We start from the raw sequence: 19397 nt of genomic DNA on the forward strand, positions 1-19397 counted from the left end.
GGGGCACTAGGAAGTCACCTCTCTTTTCATTTCTCTGGCTTGATGCCATCCTATATCCTCTAAAGAAGGTGGTGACAGAGTTCCTCCTTTTCCCGCCATTAGCCAATACACATTCTTTATCCCGCCATGGGTCTATCTTTGGGCTGTGGGAAAGGCAAGTTCGATGTCAAACGACTCCTTATCATTTTGCGTGAAAAAACTGAAAATAGGGAAGGTAGGCACTGCTGAGATTCGAACTCAGGATCTCCTGTTTACTAGACAGGCGCTTTAACCAACTAAGCCACAGCACCACATGAGGAAGCGCCAGGTGCCCGGGTTACAATACGGGCGCTTTAACCAACCAAGCCACAGTGCCACGGAAAGAAAGCGCTGGATCTCCTGTTTACTAGACAGGCGCTTGAAACGACCAAGCCACAGCGCCCTGCGAATAAACCGCCGCCGGAAAGCCTGCCAAACGGCATCTCTAATGGATGACTCCAATTTCTGCACGCCTGTATTATTTGACGCAGCCCTTACAGCGTTTGCCTTTTTTTCCCATCCTCGCCAGGAGGACCCATGTGGACAATAGAAGTCCCCCCTCCCCTTCCCTTCACGCCCACCAAACATCCGCAGTGAGTTTCACGGGGTTGCCTTTGCAAAAGCTAAGAGACCTTCACTTCTATTCCATACTCGGCAGCAACATTTAATAATAGGAAGTCCCTGCGAGTCATGACATTTAAGAAATCAAATCTTTTTGGGAAAGGCGCTGCTTGAAACCGCACGGACAAATTGGCAGAATGCCACAGCAGTTGGACGCATGTGGAGGGCTAGAGATTTGTGGTGGCGTGGCTGATTGATCCAGCGCAGCATGCATCCAGATCTGTCTTGCTTTCACGGCATATTTAAGGAATAGACTGATTGAAGGAATGCCAGGGAAGTACAGACATGAGTAAGAACTGTTGATGACTAGAGACATTTTGGCATTTAATCCCTTGGCGTGGGTTTATCTCTGGTAGTCTTTCCACTAGAAAGACATTATATACTGTAGGAGGTGAGATAAGGCCCACTGGGCCAATGAACGATGCTACACGAGGTTGAGTGGAAACGCAGCCCAAGGCTCCTCAAAATTCTTTTGGGGATGTTGGGAATCGGCCGCCGCCAGGATGAGGTGGCCGAGTGGTTAAGGCGATGGACTGCTACTCCGTTGTGCTCTGCATGCATTGGTTCGAATCCCATCCTCGTCGATTCTTTCTGACGTTTCCCACTTGGAAACTTGCTTTGCTGAGCCTCTTTTGTCTGCCAGCGGATGCCCAGAGCACGGACATTCGCAATCACCATTCAAGATGGGATGGGTCTGCTTCTATCCCCAACTTCCCAGCGTGCAATGCATTATCTCTGATGGCAATGAGGGATTCTCGCATCACACACTGGAGCAGGATGGTTACACTCACTCATGCGTCGTCACAGCTGACCATCTTGGTGGACTCCTCAAAGATGCCTAGTATCTCGCTTAAGTCTTCCATCCATGGCCACATATGGTGCAGAAAATGCGGGAGTTAACTTATGGCCTGGTCCACTAGGTCTCATGAACGATATGTGAAAACGTGGACACCCTGGCTCCTGCATAAACATTAGACCTGGTCTCTCCCCCCTCCCCTCTCTCCCATAACTCTATCCCTCCATTCTCCCCTCCTTCTTGTCCCTCTTTTCTACCTTCTTACTTGTTCTCTTATTGCTTCTACTCTGCTTTTCTTTACGCTTTCTATTCATTTCTCTCATTTCATCTTGCTACTTTGGTAGCTTCTTCGTTGTGCTTTTTACCTGGTGCATGACACTCCTATTTTTGCTTGATTGTGTTGCTATACAATAATTCCGCACGTTCTTTATGGTACATAGTGATATACTCTCCTGTTTGCTATTTGACTACTTTTTACTTAACTGTCTTTGCGCACATGCGCAATTTCATATGCTACTGATTCAAATATTTCTTTCTGTTGTGTTCTTTTAAAAAATTTCAAAAACCAATAAACGTTTGAATTGAAAAAAAAAAAAAATGCGGGAGTTGACTTTGAGGAACCCTTGGGTTTTGAAGATGGTACTCCATCAAGGGTCTCTGCTGCTCACACACCCTGCTCAACATGTGGTAGGTCGAGTTCCAGCATGTGGGGATGTTGCACAACAGCCGGTGTTCGGGCAGATGTAGACATTGCTGGAGGATTCGGAGGCTAGCAGCGGCTACTATCGACTTACGAATGTGGGTGCACAAACGCAGCACTTTCACCAGTGGCTCATGAACGTTGGGGTACGTTTTTAAAAACCGTTGCACTACTAAGTTGAAAACGTGGGCCAGGCATGGAACGTGTTGGAGGCTGGCAAACTCCAGAGCCGCTACCAGGTACCGGCCGTTATCGCACACGACCATGCCTGGGCCCAGGTGCAGTGGCGCAAAACACATTGCCGTTTCTTCGAGGATGGCATCCCTATCTTCGGAGGCAGTGTGTTGTCTGTCCCCCAAGCTGATGAGCTTCAGCACGGCCTGCTGACATCTCCCCACACCAGTGCTGCAGAGTTTCCAGCTCGCAGCTGGGGTTGATGTTACGGTGGAGGAGGAGTGGGGGGAGGTGGTTCAGAAACCCTGCCAGGAATTTTGGGAGAGGAGGTAGGCCACCCCACTTTGCGACCCAGTCCCAGCTTCCACTACATTCACTTAATGTGCTGTGAGTGAGATGTAGCATCCCTGTCTGCATGCACTTGTCCACACATCGGTGGTCAAGTGGACCTTAGTGCAAAGTGCGGAACTAAGGGCACGCCTGATGTTACACGCCACATGCTGGTGCAAGGCGTGGACAGCACACCGGGAGAAGTAGTGACGGCTAGGGACGGCATAGCGAGGTGCCACAGCTGCCATCAGGTCACAGAAGACCTGAGTCTCCACAAGCCTGAACGGCAACATCTCCAGGGCCAGCAGTTTGGAGATGTGCCCGTTTAAGGCTTGGGCATGTGGGTGGGTTGCGCTATATTTTTGTCTGCGCTCAAACGTCTGGGAGATGGTGGGTTGCTGGGAAGCAGCGCATGATGGTGTAGGAGAAGGAGCGGAGGCAGGAAAAGGGGAGGATGAGGGTGAAGTCCCCAAAGTGACAGAGGCAGATGTGGAGGTGTCCTGGCTGGTGGTCTGGACTGCAGCGACAGCACTGGACACAGTGGAAGAGGTAATGGCAGCAACGCCAGACGACGATTGTCCTGTGTTTGCTCTCTCCCACTTAGCCCAGTGCTTGCCTTACAAATGACGGCGCATGGCTGAGATGGTCAGGTTGCTTTTCTCAGAGCCCCTATTCAGTTTTGAGTTGCACAGTGTGCAAACTGCATTCAGTTTGTCCTCCGCGCATATGTTGAAAAATCTACGCAAAATCGAGGGATGTGGCCTCAATGGGTGACTTTTGAGCGAGTGACTATTACAGGGAACATCTTGGGCCTTGCTGGCTCTGGCCTGACTTCTGTGAAGCAGCTGTCATCTGCCTCTGGACATGCCTCTGCCTGTAGCCACCTTTTTTGGTGCTGTGCTTGCCTCCAGATCTACACTGCTTTCCCCGCTAGACATCATCCCTCGTCGTCCACCACCTCCTCTTCCTATTCCTCAATCTGCTCCTCCTCCTGCACACCGCACATGACAACAGCCTGGCCTGATGGCAACTGTGTCTTGTCATCATCACTGATGACGGGCTGCGGGTCCACAACCACAAAATCGCCAAGAGATGGCAGATGCTCCAGTGTTTGGGCATCAGGACACAGAAAGTCGTCTGCTAGCTCCTGGAATTCAGGAAGTGGTTGAACAGAGTGCAAGATGGTAAAAGGACCCGAAAACAGCTCCTGGGAGGGGACAAAGGTGGGATGACTCTGCAGGGAAGATTGGGCATGTTGGGAGGAAGGAGGGGCAGACTCTTGGCTAGGAAGACGACTGGAGGTAGTGGCTGACTGGCTGGTGGAAAAGCTGCTGGAAGCGTTATCCGCTAGCCACTGTAACACCTGTTCCTCGTGCTCGGGCCTGGTCAGTGTTGTACCCTGCACCCTGCTTAATGTAGCCATCAAGCCAGGGATTGTGGAGAAGCGCGATGTTGGCTGCCCCTCACCAGTAGCCATTGGATGCGCTGTAGCTTGATTGCAACCTTGCTCCCCAGCTGCATTTCCACACCCCCGTCCTCATCTCTTTGAGCTAGCCTTACGCATTTTGAGATGTATACAAATGGGCGGGGTTTTTTTATACATGGAGGGTAGATATATTGAGTGTATCTACTGCCATATATACCAGATGACAGTATACAGGAATGAGTGAGTTCACAAACTGATGTATTGTATACAATTATTTATTTTTTTTGTGGTATACACAGAGGGTAGATATATTGAGCGTATCTACTGCCGCATATACCATATGACAGTATACAGGAATGAGTGAGTTCACAAATTGATGTAATGTTTACTATTTATTTATTTTTTTGTATACAGATGGTAGATATATAGAGCGTATGTACTGCCATATAAACCAGATGACAGTATACAGGAATGAGTGAGTTCACAAACTGATGTATTGTATCCAAAAAAGATTTTTGTATACACAGAGGGTAGATATATTGAGTGTATCTACTGCCGTATATACCGGATGACAGTATACAGCTTTCTTCTCACCCCTATGGGACAGGTATATAGTGTATACCAGTGGTAGAGAATTTGAGCCCTAAAAAGGGCTTTTGTGAAATTTTGGCAGGTTGAGTGTATATAATGGAGGTGTATAAACTCTTCCTGCAGTTTAGCTCTGAAAAGAGCTGTTGATTTTCAGTTTTCCTGCCTAACCAAAACTAAATCCTCCCTAGCCCTCAGTACAATGTCTCTCCCTATCCAACTCCAAACCGCATCTGAATATGGCTGACACTATTCTTATAAATCAGAGGTCACCTGATTTAACCAGCCAATGATTTTTTTCCTATTTTTTTTTTCAATGCCTACATTTTCCTGCTTCCTGTCACACCTTTCCTGCATAGTTATTGGTGCAAAAAAGCGCCAGGGAAGGTGGGAGGGGATTCATATTTTTACTGTGTTTACCGCGTCGTATTCGATTGGAATCGAATAACTCGAATACCGTAATATTTGATCGAATACCTACTCGATCGAACAGTATTCACTCATTTCTAATCTTGTTCCCACTAGCGATACAGTTCAGTGTTTGCCCTAGTATGCTGTGAGAAGGTGACTGTTAAAATTCTGGAAGGTCGCTATATCACTGCAGATTCCTCATTTATGTGTGGTAAGTGAGAATTCAGATATCTTTAAAAAAAAAAAAAAAACTCACCTGGTGGGAGCTGAGACTCATTACAGGCCTATAAAGCCTGACAAGACCTCAGTCCTGGGCAGTTCCTGGAGGAGAGAGGAGTTGCAGGGTTTTGCCCTTCCCTGTGAAATCTGGTGAGAATCCAGTGTGAACTGCTGCCTGAATTTTGTCTGTGTGGCTCGAGCAAGCCACATGTATAGCTAGGAAATTGCCTGTCTAAGTTAGCTGCTCAGCTGAGCAGGTGTTTTTGTTGCTGTTTTGCCTGAAGTTAATGGGATTCTATCATTAAAATGACATATTTTGTCCCTAACACGTAGGAATAGCCTTAAGAAAGGCTATTCTTCTCCTACCTTTAGATGTCTTCTCCGCTCCGCCGTTCAGTAGAAATCCTGGTTTTCTTCGGTATGAAAATGAGTTCTCTCACAGTACTGGGGGTGTCCCCAATGCTGAGAGAAAAATCTCTAGTGATACCTCTATCTTATTCTGGAATGCCATCTCCCTGTTTCTTCTTGTAAAAATTGTTTCAATCTTCTAGGCCTCGGGCAGAGCAGACTGCGCATGCCCACGGCCACAAGAAAAATGGCCACTTACACAGTAAGCGGCCATTTTCTTGTGGCCGCTTACACAGTAAGCTGGTGTAAGTGGCCATTTTCTTGTGGCGTGTGGGCATGTGCAGTCGGCTCTGCCCGAGGCCGACGGCAAAGCCGAATGTGCATGCCTAGAAGTTTGATTCCAGCGGTGGAAAAATATGCGGAGAGATGCCGTTCCAGACGAAGATGGAGGTGGCACTGGAGATTTCTGTCGCAGAATTGGGGACGCTCCCAGTGCTGCGAGAGAACTCATTTCCATACTGAAGAAAACCGAGATTTTCGAGAACCGAGCGGCGGTGCAGAGAAGACATCTAAAGGTAGAAGAATAGTCTTTCTTAAGGCTATTCCTACATGTTAGCGACAAAAAAGGCTTTAAGGCTTGTTTTATTTTCTGCCAGTTTTCCCCCAAAATAAATGCACAGGGAAAAACCCTGTTTATACCTGCTTTTGTGTCTGTCTGTCTGCCGCTGCTACCACTAAGCTAATCCCCCCACAATGCATTCACAAGGAAAAACACAGATAAAGTTTTTAAATTAGAAGGTTTATGCTAGAGCTTGTGCTACTTCAAAAGTTGTCCACTAGAAATCTAGGGGTTATCCCATCTCAAGGATCCTATCTATACTGGTATCTTATGTAAATTGAAGTCTTTTTGTTTTAGAAATTCTGCTTTGTTTGCCTGCTATTTGAATTTATCCCTCCCATTGTTTACACTGCTGCTATAACCACAGACTTGGGAGATAGGACAAGTGACGTCACTTACTCAGTGCCACCAGGGCAATCCGTTCATATAATTGCAGTTTGCTGATAAAGCCAAGTCTGTTGTCTCTCTATGTAAACACACAGATAACATAGAGTCCGCTGTGTACAAGAATCTGCATTATCTGACCTGCACAAGTGTTGTTTGTCCCGTTCAGCAGGAGAGGGAGAAATACAGGAATTGAGAAGTAGACACTGCATACAGCCTGGCTGAAAAGCTGAGAGGGGAGAACCCCTTTAAGTTCTCATCCCACAGTCCAATGTATTTTTGTAAAATGGTGCACTGTTTGCTGAAAGATTGCAGCACTGCATGGAACAGTCGGAACAAATTCACGAGACTCACCATTCCAGAGCAATCAGTACTATTAAGGGGTTTACATGCAGTCGAAAGTGAAGAGGGATTTCAGGTGGACTTACAACTCAGATTCCTCTTCATTTTCTGTTCCTCTGGCTCCCTGTGGCAAAAAGAATGCAGATGTGGTTTTTGACAGCTGGGCAGCCCCAGGTGAGTGAGTCTAATTAGTGGGCTCTCTCATGCCACAGATTCTGTGACTGAATCAGCCACAGGATCTACTGCTAGATTGAGCTAGACATCTACTTTTTCAGCATCAGGCTTTGATCTCTGCCTCCTAGTCAATACAGTGCGAGTCAGAATCGGAACATAAACTGCCAAATTTCTGTGTGTGTATATACTTTTAGTTTCAACAACCAAAAAGCTAATTAGGTTCTCTACTTGTTATGTGGGTGAATCCAGGAAGCTGAAGTATAGATAATAATTCACATAAATCTGTTTCCTCCAATTCATGCCCAGCATCTTGCAGATAGAAGGATACGGTCTGTGGTGAACTCCATGCTGGAGAATAAATCTCATCCCATGTATGAGATCGTGATAGCACTGGGCAGTACTCGCAATGACCGACTGCTTCACCCCAAGTGTGAGAAGCAATGCTATGAAAGATCCTTCCTTCAAACTGCGGTCAGGCGGTATAATCAACATCAGGCTAAGTCAAGATCTCTCTGCACAGAGAACTAAATGATCCTGAGTCTTTCTTTTTCTTCTTAGTTGCCGTGACTCCTAGTATATTTTATTACCTGCTATGAGCTTGCACGTTTCCAGAATGAGGCTGCTGCACGTGCAGTTTTCATAGTACACGATTCTGCAGCTAGTTATTTGTTCAACGATGCCTTCTCAGTGAGTGTGCCAAGCGGCGTTGATGCGGAAGGTTTCGTTTACCTGCAGTTAATTTTCTTGCAAGAGCTGTTTTGTCCAGCCGTTGTTTTTCTTCATGGAGAAGTTTTATGAGCAGCATGTGGCTGTGAAGTTTTGCTTTCTGCTCGGGAAAAAAGCATCGGAAACCATTTAAATGTTGAAGACCGCTTACAAGGATGACGCTATGTGTCAAGCTCAAGTTTACTCGTGGTTCACCCGCTTTAAAAATGGTGAAATGTCAATTAATGATCAACCGCGTTCTGGACGTCCGTCAACTTCCCGAACGGACGAAAGTGTCCAAAAAATCAACAAGCTCGTGCGTGAAGATCGACGACGAACCATTGAGGAACTCCAAGAGTTGTCTGGAGTGAGTTGGAGCTCGATTCAGCGCATTTTATCGGAGGATTTGGGCATGTCACGGGTCGCTGCGAAGTTTGTGCCGCGGCTCTTGACTGATCAACAGAAAGAGCGTCACATCGAAACATGCCGTGCCATGAAAGAACATGCCAAAACCGACCCAGAATTTTTTTCTAAAATTATTACGGGAGATGAGTCTTGGTGCTATGCTTACGACCCGGAAACCAAACAACAATCAAGCCACTGGAAGACGCTCATCAAGTGATGTCTAGAGATGAGCGAACACCGTTTGATCGAATAGATATTCGATCGAATATCAGGCTGTTCTAGGTATTCGATTTCAATCGAATACCACGAGGCAAACGCAGTAAAAATTTGATTCCCCTCCCACCTTCCCTGGCGCGTTTTTTGCACCAATAACTGTAAAAATACGAAAACACAACTAAAGGCAAAAAAGTTTTAGATAATAATCGAAAAAAAATAAAAATCAACAATATAGGACATGGACAATGGAATCATCATACGTAAAAAAAAAATGATTTATTTGAAAATATTAAAAAACATTGATACAACATAGTGCAGAGACATAAACATATACATATAAGAGGACCAATGCTACCTGTCAAAGAACATACGTGGTAGTTGAAGAAATGTAAATATGTAACAAAAATGTAATCCAGCAATGAAGTATGGTGATAAATAATAGCCTTTATTAGAGAGATCAACATAAGTGAGGGTTTATATGTAGTGAAGTCATAGTGACAGCTTTCATATGGGAGTTAATATAGTTAGCTCTGCATAATGACAAATGTAGAAAATACTGAGGCTAAAGGATAGTACATACCACGATAAGACCGCACCCCGACGCTCGTTTCGCTGCAAAGGCTTCGTAGTATAGCATTCGGCTAATCAACGCTGGTTCTGCCTGTGGAGGCGGAGTCTAAGATCGGTCCACAGCAGTCTCCATTCTGGTCCGATATTAGACTCCGCCTGTGCATTGAACCCTGCTGCACACTCAGCTCAGCTGCATCTTCGGAATAGTCGAGCTCAGTGCACAGCCAGCTCTGCTTCATCTCCGATGTAGCAGAGCTGGCCGTGCACTGAGGTCGGCTTAATCTTCGGAGTAGTCGAGCTCCGCGCACGGCCAGCTCTGCTACATCTCCGATGTAGAAGTGCTGGCTGTGCGGTGAGCTCGGCTGCATCTTCAGAGTCGTGGGACTATTAAAGGATTATCTTATCTTAATAAGCTTTGGTCATGAGATCAATGTTACTACCCTTGTCAATTAGATTCAAAACTAAATTCAAAGTAATGCCTAAAAGAACAGTTGAAACCAATATTCCTTATTCCTGTTACCAATTCAAACCATAGTCAAAAGAGCTATGAGTTCTAATCCTCGCTCCTATCAGCCCCCGAGTGAGGATTTATTCATTGCAGAGTGACTAAACACCAGCAGGGGGCCATAGAAATGCAGTGCCAACAATGAAGTGAATAAAGTAAGATAGTAGACAAACAAAGCAGTTTTGCTGAAGCAGTGTATTTAGGAAAAGTCTTAAATCCACATTAACAAGCAGTATCGATAGGATCCTTGTTATGGGACAACCCCTTTAATGCCAAAATGTTTGCAATTTCACAATCAAAATCAAGGTCAATGTCTGGGTCCTCACTCCAATCCACTGCATCAATCCCACACAATGAGATTGATGGTTTTGGAACCACCGTTTTAGGGGCTAACAATTTTAAAGGGGCTAACACTCTGCTGCTACAAGGTTCAACTCACCCAAAGGGCCAACAAATCTCTGCTGGTTAAATGCTCAACTCACCCAAAGGGCAGAAAACTCTGCTGCTGCAAGGCACAACTCACTTAACCCCTTACCGACATGCGCCGTAATAGTAAGGCGCATGTCGGGTCTGTAACTATGGCGACCGCCCGGGAGCCGGGCGGCCGCCATAGCCGCCGGGTGTCTACTGCTTTAAGCAGTAGACAACCGGCTCTAATGCCTCCGGCGCCACGGTCAAAGGCGCCGGAGGCGCCATTTTCCCGGCGGCGCATGGGCGCCGCCATTTTGCCCGGGATCGCCGGCTCCTGGAGCGTGCTCCAGGGCCGACGTCCTGTTGCCATGACAGCCGGGAGCCTGTAAAAGGCTCCCAGGCTTGTCTGCAAATCCTCTCTTTTGCAGGCTGGTCTGTGCATTAGCATTTTAATGCATTGCATTAGTGATCAGACCCTCTGGGGTTCAACACCCCTAGGGGGTCTAATAAATGCAAAAAAAAAAAATAATAAAAAAATAAAAAGTATTAAAAGTTCAAATCACCCCCCTTTCCCTAGAACACATATAAAAGTGTAGAACTAAAAAGTACACCCGGTCCCGCAAAAAAAGACGCCCTATGCATCCCCGTACACGCACGTATAAAAAAGTTACGGCCGTCGGAATATGGCGACTTTTAGAAAAAAAATTTTTTAACACAGTTTTGGAATTTTTTTTAGGGGTCAAAATGTAAATAAAACCATATAAATTTGGTATCCCTGAAACACAGAATATAGGGGACATGTCATTTTGGCTGCACAGTGAACGCCGTAACACCAAAGCCCGTAAGAAAGTCGCAGAAATGCATTTTTTTCTTCAAATCCACCCCATTCTGAATTTTTTTCCTGCTTCCCAGTACATTATATAGAATAATTAATGGTAGCATCATGAAGAAAAATTTGTCCCGCAAAAATTAAGACCTCATATGGCTCTGGGAGCGGAGAAATAAAAAAGTTATGGGGTTTAGAAGGAGGGGAGTCAAAAACGAAAAACGAAAATCAAAAAATGCCATCGGCGGGAAGGGGTTAAAGGGCCTAACACTCCGCTGGTGCAAGGTTGAACTAACTTAAAGAGCCTAAAACTATGCTGGTAAAAGGCTCAAGTCACCTCAAGGGCCTCATTCTCTGCTGGTAGCTCAGCTTAAGGGCCTCTAACTTAATTTGGAAAGGCTCACGTTAAGGGCCAGAAAAGTAATTTTTGGAGGTCTCACCACATCACACACACACACATAAACAATGACAGTTAAGGGTGGGGGCTGTTGGATTTTTCATTGCCTATGCCATATGTGGTTGTTATGAGCAACGTGATTAAAGCTTAAAATTTGTGTCTCTGTCCATACTATTGTGGAGGAAAGAAGGTTTCCAAGTATTTTTCCACTTTCATAGAGGTTCTACTGAGTGTGGAAATTGTCTAGTTGATAGGCTGTGATAGCGGGGTAATACTGGGACTTGGGTGTGTTAGATGCCCCCAGACATGCTTCCCCTGCTGTCCCAGTTGCATTCCAGAGGTGTTGGCATCATTTCCTGGGGTGTCATATTGGACTTGGTGACTCTCCTTAGTCGACTTGTGGTTTCCCCTGAAACGAGCATTTTATCCCCATAGACTATAATGGGATTCGATATTCAGTCGAATAGTCGAATATTGAGGGTCTACTCAAAACGAATATCGAATATTTCACTGTTCGCTCATCTCTAATCTCCTGTACTATTCATTTATACAATGTTTTACACTTTAAATAGCCTTTGTGAGTGAGTTCTAAGGTTATGTTCACACAAATATGAATGTAGATTTAGAATTGAAAACTACACTGTTTACAGATTTCTAACACTATGCAGTGAATACACCAAAGTAAATTTCGATTTTTACATCCCCTCAATGGTTTCAAAGACTATGTTTTTTCTTCAGCTTGGAGGATAATGGAAATCATATAACTTTCCAACTCAAGTAGTATCAGTGGAACAGTGGAGGTGAACTCGTAGTATAGCAGAGCGATCTAATGGAATAGTAGAGCGATTCAAGGGAATAGCAATGTGGTCCAGTGAAATAGCAGGGTGGTAAGGTAGAACAGCGGAGTGGTATATTGTCAGCACAAGTACACCATGCCATCTGTATAATCCAATGGTGTCCTGCTGACTGTGCGTAAATAAAGAACCCCAGTGGGTGACATCATAGAGGATTGTGGATGAAAGTGAGCATTATAGTTTTATCATTAGTGGATAGCGGGTGAGCTAAATAAGTAAATAACTTCTCTCTTTTTGGCTAATGAATACTCCCATCAGTCTGAGAAGAGAAGTGCCTAGTAGGTAGAGTTATAGATGTTGCAAGGCAATGTTTTTGGAGGTCACTGGGCAGTCACTCCTGATTCCATCTCTGAAACCAGAATGTCAATTTCTTATACCGTATATACTCGAGTATAAGCCGAATTTTTCAGCACTGTTTTCGCGCTGAAAAAAAACCCCTCGGCTTATACTCGAGTCGAGCAAAAAAATATACCGTATTTTTCGGACTATAAGACGCACCGGACCATAAGACGCACTAAGGTTTTAGAGGAGGAAAATAGGGAAAAAAAAAATTAAGGAAAAAAAATTGGTGAAATATTTAATAACCTAATAATATAATATTTCACCAATGTAAATAGAACCGGGGGCTTTCGGACACAGGGATACCAAATGTGTATGTGTTTCACAGTAATGTTTTTGTTTTATATGTATTGTAGGGCTATGGGGGTGATTTGAACATATCTATCTATCTAATCTATCCTATCTATCTATCTATCTCCTATCTGTCTGTCTGTCTGTCTGTCTGTCTGTCTGTCTATCTGTCTGTCTGTCTATCTATTCTATCTAATCTCATCCATGGATGGAAAGAGACACCCTGCATTGAAGCTATGTAAGAAGAGAAAAAGGGGCGGGCCAGATGGGTGAAGGAGGTGTGGTTTTCTAAGCAAACTTGAAAACACGCCTCTTTCACCCATCTGGCTCGTCCCTCCTTCACTGCCTCTCAGATCTTGCTTCTGCAATGATGCCACACAGGCAGGGAAGTAGGGGCGGGCCAGACGGGTGAAGGAGGCGTGGTTTCAAGCTTGCCAAGAAAACCACGCCTCCTCCTCCCGTTTGGCCCGCCCTTCCTTCCCTGTCTGTGTGGTTTCATTGCCGGAGCCAGATCTGAGAGGCAGTGAAGGAGGGGCGGGCCAGATGGGAGAAGGAGGCGTGGTTTTCTCGGCAAGCTTGAAACCACGCTTCCTTCACCTGTCTGGCTCGCCCCTACTTCCCTGCCTCTCAGATCTCGCTCCTGGTATGACGCGACACAGACAGGGAAGGAGGGGCAGAGCAGGCAGGCACCGTGCTGCTCTCCGTGCTGCTCCTCATAGACAGGACACAGACGCTGCACACGCTGCATTCGGACTATAAGACGCACACACATTTTCCTCCCATATTGGGAGGAAAAAAAGTGCGTCTTATAGTCCGAAAAATACGGTATATTTTTTTTTTTGGAAGGGGGGGTCTATGACCAGCCGCAATAGTAATGTATAGAATCTCCCATAAAATAGTGGGGAAAAAAAGATGCTTTAACAAAATATAATAAAAAAATAAATAAAAGTTTTAAACACTCCTTTCCCTAGAATACATATAAAAGTGGAAAATGACTGTGAAACACATACACATTAGGTATCCCTGTGTCTGAAAGTGCCCGGTCTACTGAATATAGGGTATCCGCAGTGCTCCTGGTCCGTCGGGAAGGGGTTAATAGGAGCACTGCAGATACCCTATATTCAGCCAGGTTGAATTCCAAGTGGTGGAAAAAAAAAAACAGTCCTCAAGCTCAGGGAAGGGACAACCAAAACACCCCCTCCCCTTCCCCATCATCCAGCAACTACTGGACCCAAAAACTCCGACCATTTTAATTTTTTTAATTTTCCAGTAGCTGCTGCATTTCCCCCCTCGGCTTATACTCGAGTCAATAAGTTTTCCCAGTTTTTTTGTGGTAAAATTAGGGGCCTCGGCTTATATTCGAGTCGGCTTATACTCGAGTATATACGATAACTTATTCTGAATCTGATAGTCTTGTGCATTTGTGTAACAAATACTGAATATTGTGGTACAACATTTGTCAAGTTCAGCAAACTAGCAACATAAAGTAGTTTTGTGGCCTGTCATAGTATAAAACTATTGTATATTTGTCTTATGCAGTAATATTTCTGGACTACAGGTGGAGACACAGAACTTAATAGAAAATACAAAAGTCTTTAAAGCTTCGCTCTGGTGCTATTTTTTTTATTTTTGTGTCTGAAAAGCTTCTTTAACCTTTTAGATGCCACTGGGGATAACAGAAGGACGGTCTCATCACCTTTTCAGCCAATAGTTGCTATTGCAGTCAGAGGCCAAAGGCAGGGTGTAATAGGTTGGTGTGGCAGATATAACTGACAGAAGTATTGCAGTGTATTATACAAGTGATGACGCAGTTCTAAAGCAATTGAATATAAAAGGCCTTGTCCAATTTCAGCAAATAAATGTTATTGTTTGTGTAATAAAATAATAAATAGTGATACATCTTTGCAATGTACTTACAGTATTACTTCATTAAAATTTTCTAGATCTCTGCTTGTTGTGATTCACTGAATTGAGTTGATAAAAGTCAATCCATGGTCATGTGATATACAGTTCATGGTCATGTGATGGACACACAGGTTAACAGCTTGTTACAAGACTGAGTTCTGATTGCTGTGACTGTAACAAGCTGTGCATCTGTGTCCATCACATGGCCATAGAAAGTACATCACATGACCATGGACTGTATATCACATGACCATGGACTGATTTTTATCCACTAGATTTAAACAATGAGTCACAGCAAAAAGAAATCTAGAAAATAGTATATTGGAAAATTGTATTATGGTGCATCCCACATGACCCAGAGTATAATAATAGCACTACTGGTTCGTGCCAAACAAGTTCATCCCAAAACAAGCCAAGGGATGAACCTCACAAATATTTGTCAAAACAAATCTAGTGAGGTTTGCCTATCTCTAGTCAGGACAGCTCAAGTTCAAAGGTCGGGGGATTTAGATTCAGTAGGTCTTCAATTGTCCTCGAGTAAAAATGATGAAATGCCCCTGTGACATGTAATGATGAATGTCTCTTAACTCCTTAGCAACTTTGGACGTAATACTACATCCTGCATCGCATAGGGATGTATGGAAAGAGTTCAGGAGCTGAGCTTTTTCCATACAGGGCAGATGCCGACTGTATAACACAGCTGGCACCCACCGCTAATAGCAGCGATTGGTGCCCACATCAATCATGATTGTTAACCCTTTAGACGCAGTGGTCAAACGGGACCATGAGATCTAAACTGCACAGGCACCACCGGCGCCGCCATTTTTCAGTAATCGCCGCCCTCCTGAACGACACCGAGGGCGGTGATCAGTTGCCATCACAGCTATTGAAGGCTGTAAAAGTAAATAAACTAAAGTAACCATAAACACATTAGGAATCCCCGTGCTCCAAAATGTACGAACTATTAAAATATTAAAATATTTATCCGATACGGTGAACAGTGTAGTGTCGAAAAAAAATCAAAATAGCCAAAAGGCTTGGTTTTTGGGAGGGAATTTCAGATCAAAGAGAGAACGACTCATTCATGAGTGTAAATTTATGACCCTGCTTCAAACACTGGAGAGTGGGTTAAATTTGTCACATGGTTTTATGTCACTTTACAGAAACCTGTGAACTGATACGGACCTGTAAGTGTTTACATTGTCTCTACCAATTACCAACAACCCCCCCTTCCTCCTAGAATTCTATCCCTATGTGTCCTTTTGTACATAAATATGCATCCTTCAGAAATGGTTTAAATTTACTTGAGAAAGGAGCCTAGACGTTCCGAAACATTGTAATCTGTCATCATTATTAGTTAGACATTAAAAAGATATCAACTACTGAAGACTAGCAAGTTTTTTTGTTTTTTAAAATATAGCAAGGCAGAACGCATGGGAGAAAGGTGACAAGTGACAGAAAGACCTGAGATTAAAGGAAGCAACCAGTAATTGACTGGAGTAATAGTAAGGGCTCCTTGAGTTAAACGTCCAGGAAGGGACTGTAAATTTAGGTCACTAACCTCCAGGCAGAGATGGAACAGGAGCTGTTCTGTATCCTGTATAGAGATCAACAAGAAGGACCAAGGAGTGAATGGAAAGAGAGAATTGTGGCAATTTTAAGAAGCCACATGAAGTGCATGAGAAAAGTATCTATAGGGGAGTATATTTGGAGCCAACTGTAGTATATTTTAAGTTCCCTTCCTACCAGAACTTTTGAAGCCCAGTAGACTAAATAGTCCCTCGTGAATAAATATAGTGACTCTATAGTCCCTCATGATTGGCTATCCCTATGCATTATGGGGAAGCCCATGTGTTTCCCAGGGTCATGTGATCCTTCTTCTCTGCTCTTTCCACAATTTCACATGACAGCTTCCAATTTAACCAGTTCAAGAAAGCTGAACCACAAGAACCACAAAATGATTTTGTTTATCAGTATTTACAAAGTTGGGGTCAAATCCAGTTCATTAAAAACTGGTTTGTACTTATTTCAGAAGTTTGATAAAATGCTTTACATTCCCATGTGACAGCACTGCAGGGAAAGTTAACACTTCCTGCCAAGTTTGATGTTAGTTTACAGCTGATTGCTACGGGGGATTAGCAAGGTAAAACTTTGTGGTCTGTATAATTTTCAGGGATCTGTAATGTAAGTCCGTACCTGTATATACTTGTCAGTGGAATCGTATTGTTGATGCATGTATATACAGTGATTATGATATATCCAGGAGGAAAATATTTTGACCAGACTCCTCCAATCTTAGTTAATTGTGGTCACCTCAAAGGACTCCTGTGGGGACTGTTTGCTTTTGTCAACTCCCTTTAATAAATTCTATCCTTTGTTCTTAAATAAATCTACTGTATATGCCATGTTGGTGTGCAAAACGCTACCTGTTCAGAATATAGTTTGAGAATAGTTACATCGTAGTTTCAGTTACATAACATAATTTGGGATTATGTAGAGATAGGAGGGAGTAATTGAAGGCTTCTTTTGAGAGTGCGAGCACTTGGGAAAACAAACCTTGGTGGTGGCAGTTCTAGGTTGTTGACAATGAGTGTGTAGTAAAACTGGCGGGAACAATAAGCGCCCGTTTACACTGGCACAGAGGGGGCGGATTATGGTGTGTAATCCACGTCATAATCTGCCCCCTCACAATGGTGGTATATGTAGACCAAGAAGAAGGGGGCTGCCCTTTTTTCAGGTGGATTCCGCAGCTCTTCAGGCTGGGTTGAACGTATATAGCAGCCACTAATTGCTCTGTATTCCTGCTATTTTGTGAGGGGACACCCCTTGAAAAGCTGGGTTGAACATATATAACAGCCACTAATTGCTCTGTAATCCCGGTTTTGGGGGACACACCATCCGTGGAAAGCTCGACTCCTCTCCCTGCAGTATATAGCTCTGAAAAGAGCTGTTGTTTTTCTTCCGTTTTTCCCTGCCTATCTGAAGCTAATACCTATCTAGCCCTCAGCAGATCTCTCTCTCCCTATCTCTCACTGCAAATGTCACGAAGATGGTGCTGGCTATTCTTTTAAATCAGAGGTCAATGGGTTTTTTCAATTTTTTACAATGCCTCCGTTGTCGTAGTTCCTGTCCCACCTCCCCTGCACAGTTATTGGTGCAAAAAAAGCGCCAGGGAGGGTGAAAACTGATATTTGATTGAATACCTATTTGATCGAACGGTGTTCGCTCATCTCTAGTGGCAGCAACTTCCGGAGTCGGCCCATTCATTTGAGACAACTCCAGAGGGGGAAGCCGCGACCGCTACAGTCGTGGCAGGCGGGTTTTGACCCAAGAGTGACGCGGCTTCACTCTTTGTGCCAAAATCCGCCCCACTGGGGGGGCCACACGGTGGCTCAGTGGTTAGCACATTTATTATATGTCCTTATCTCTACTCTGTTTACAATTGCTACTTTTAATCCCCTTATCAGTCCTCTAGGGGACAACAGCATTTGCTATCAGCATAAAAAGGTGTCAATATGCAATCAGTATGTGCATCAGTCCGTTTTCAGTCTCAAACTGAATTCAAACGGACGGATGGCATACTGATGTGTGAACCAAGCATAAGTGTGGTTAGGGTAATCTGTGGGTCTCCTTGGCTTATGAGCCAGATGGACACTGCAATCTCAATACTAATGCCAGTGGTTATGGGCCCGGTGCGACTGGACCCTCTGCCCCCCCTCAACTTACACCCCTGAAAGCAACTAATCAGTGGTTCGGATTTTTTAATTTTGCACCATAAGCTGGATTCACACCTGCACTCTGTCTCCATTCGGAGAAACTGATTTTGCAAAGTGTTGATCTGAGAGATACATACAACAGAATGAAGATGTATGTATTCCAAAACTATCTACACAACCCACTGAGCACTTTAGTTCAGCTATAACCTGGGCCTCTTTCACTGACCCAAGGGCTTTAAATTCCCACAACAGGGTCTGTTTACTTCACATTCCTTAGGCAGAGTACAGACGTGCTATTGCCTATATTTCCTCTGAGAAAAACATAACTCTTGCAAATATGTCCCAACTAAATTCACAGTATATATTTACATTCCACAGACATGTGCATGAAAAAATGTCTGGGTCCATGCGTCGTTTATATTCAGGGCGTATATTTTACTCGTATCAGCTGAGCATAATAAACACTATGAGTACAGGGAAATAGCCCGATAGGTTATAGCACTCACACTGAAATGTAAAAAACAGCAACAGGGAACATGTACAGTCAAATACATTCATCTTATAGCACTGAAGGTAATAGTACAGTGTGTAATATTCCACGCCAAAAGGATGTGCAATGGCAAGGACAAGCTGTCTTCTCTTTCATCGGGGATTTCGTTAGATAAATAATACTAGTATTTCAAAGGCCTGCAACAAATTTAAAAGGGTTGTTTACATAGTTATAGAAAAAGGATGGCCCCATATACTGAGTTTTCCAGAGAAGGTGTTATTGCATAGACATTTTCAGATTCTCTTGCACTAGGTTCACACCTGCGTTCAGGTTTCCATTCTTCGGGGAACCAAAAATACGGAAACCCACTCTTAAAAAGTGGTTACCCGCAGATCCCATAGACTAAAATGGGGTCCGCCCAGTTTCCGCCTGAAAAATGTCCTGCATGCACAGGTGTGACCCTAGCCTTAGTTGCCACAGTTGTAATCGACCATGGCATCTGTGCAGTGGCGTAACTAGGAATGGTGCGGCCCCGTGGTGAACCTTTGACATGGCCCCCCCCACCGACCGACGCTGAAGACCCCTAACACCCCCCCCCCCCCGCGCATTCCTGCGCG

At 44.3% G+C, this 19397-nt stretch overlaps 1 non-coding gene across 1 annotated transcript; it reads right to left on the reverse strand.

Moving 5' to 3' along the window:
* Positions 1 to 216: 216 nt before the first annotated feature.
* TRNAT-AGU (transfer RNA threonine (anticodon AGU)) lies at positions 217 to 290 on the reverse strand. The gene has a single exon. It is a non-coding gene; the product is annotated as a tRNA-Thr (tRNA).
* Positions 291 to 19397: the final 19107 nt, after the last annotated feature.

This window comes from Leptodactylus fuscus, chromosome 7 (assembly GCF_031893055.1).
Source record: "Leptodactylus fuscus isolate aLepFus1 chromosome 7, aLepFus1.hap2, whole genome shotgun sequence".
In the NCBI taxonomy this organism is placed as follows: domain Eukaryota; kingdom Metazoa; phylum Chordata; class Amphibia; order Anura; family Leptodactylidae; genus Leptodactylus; species Leptodactylus fuscus.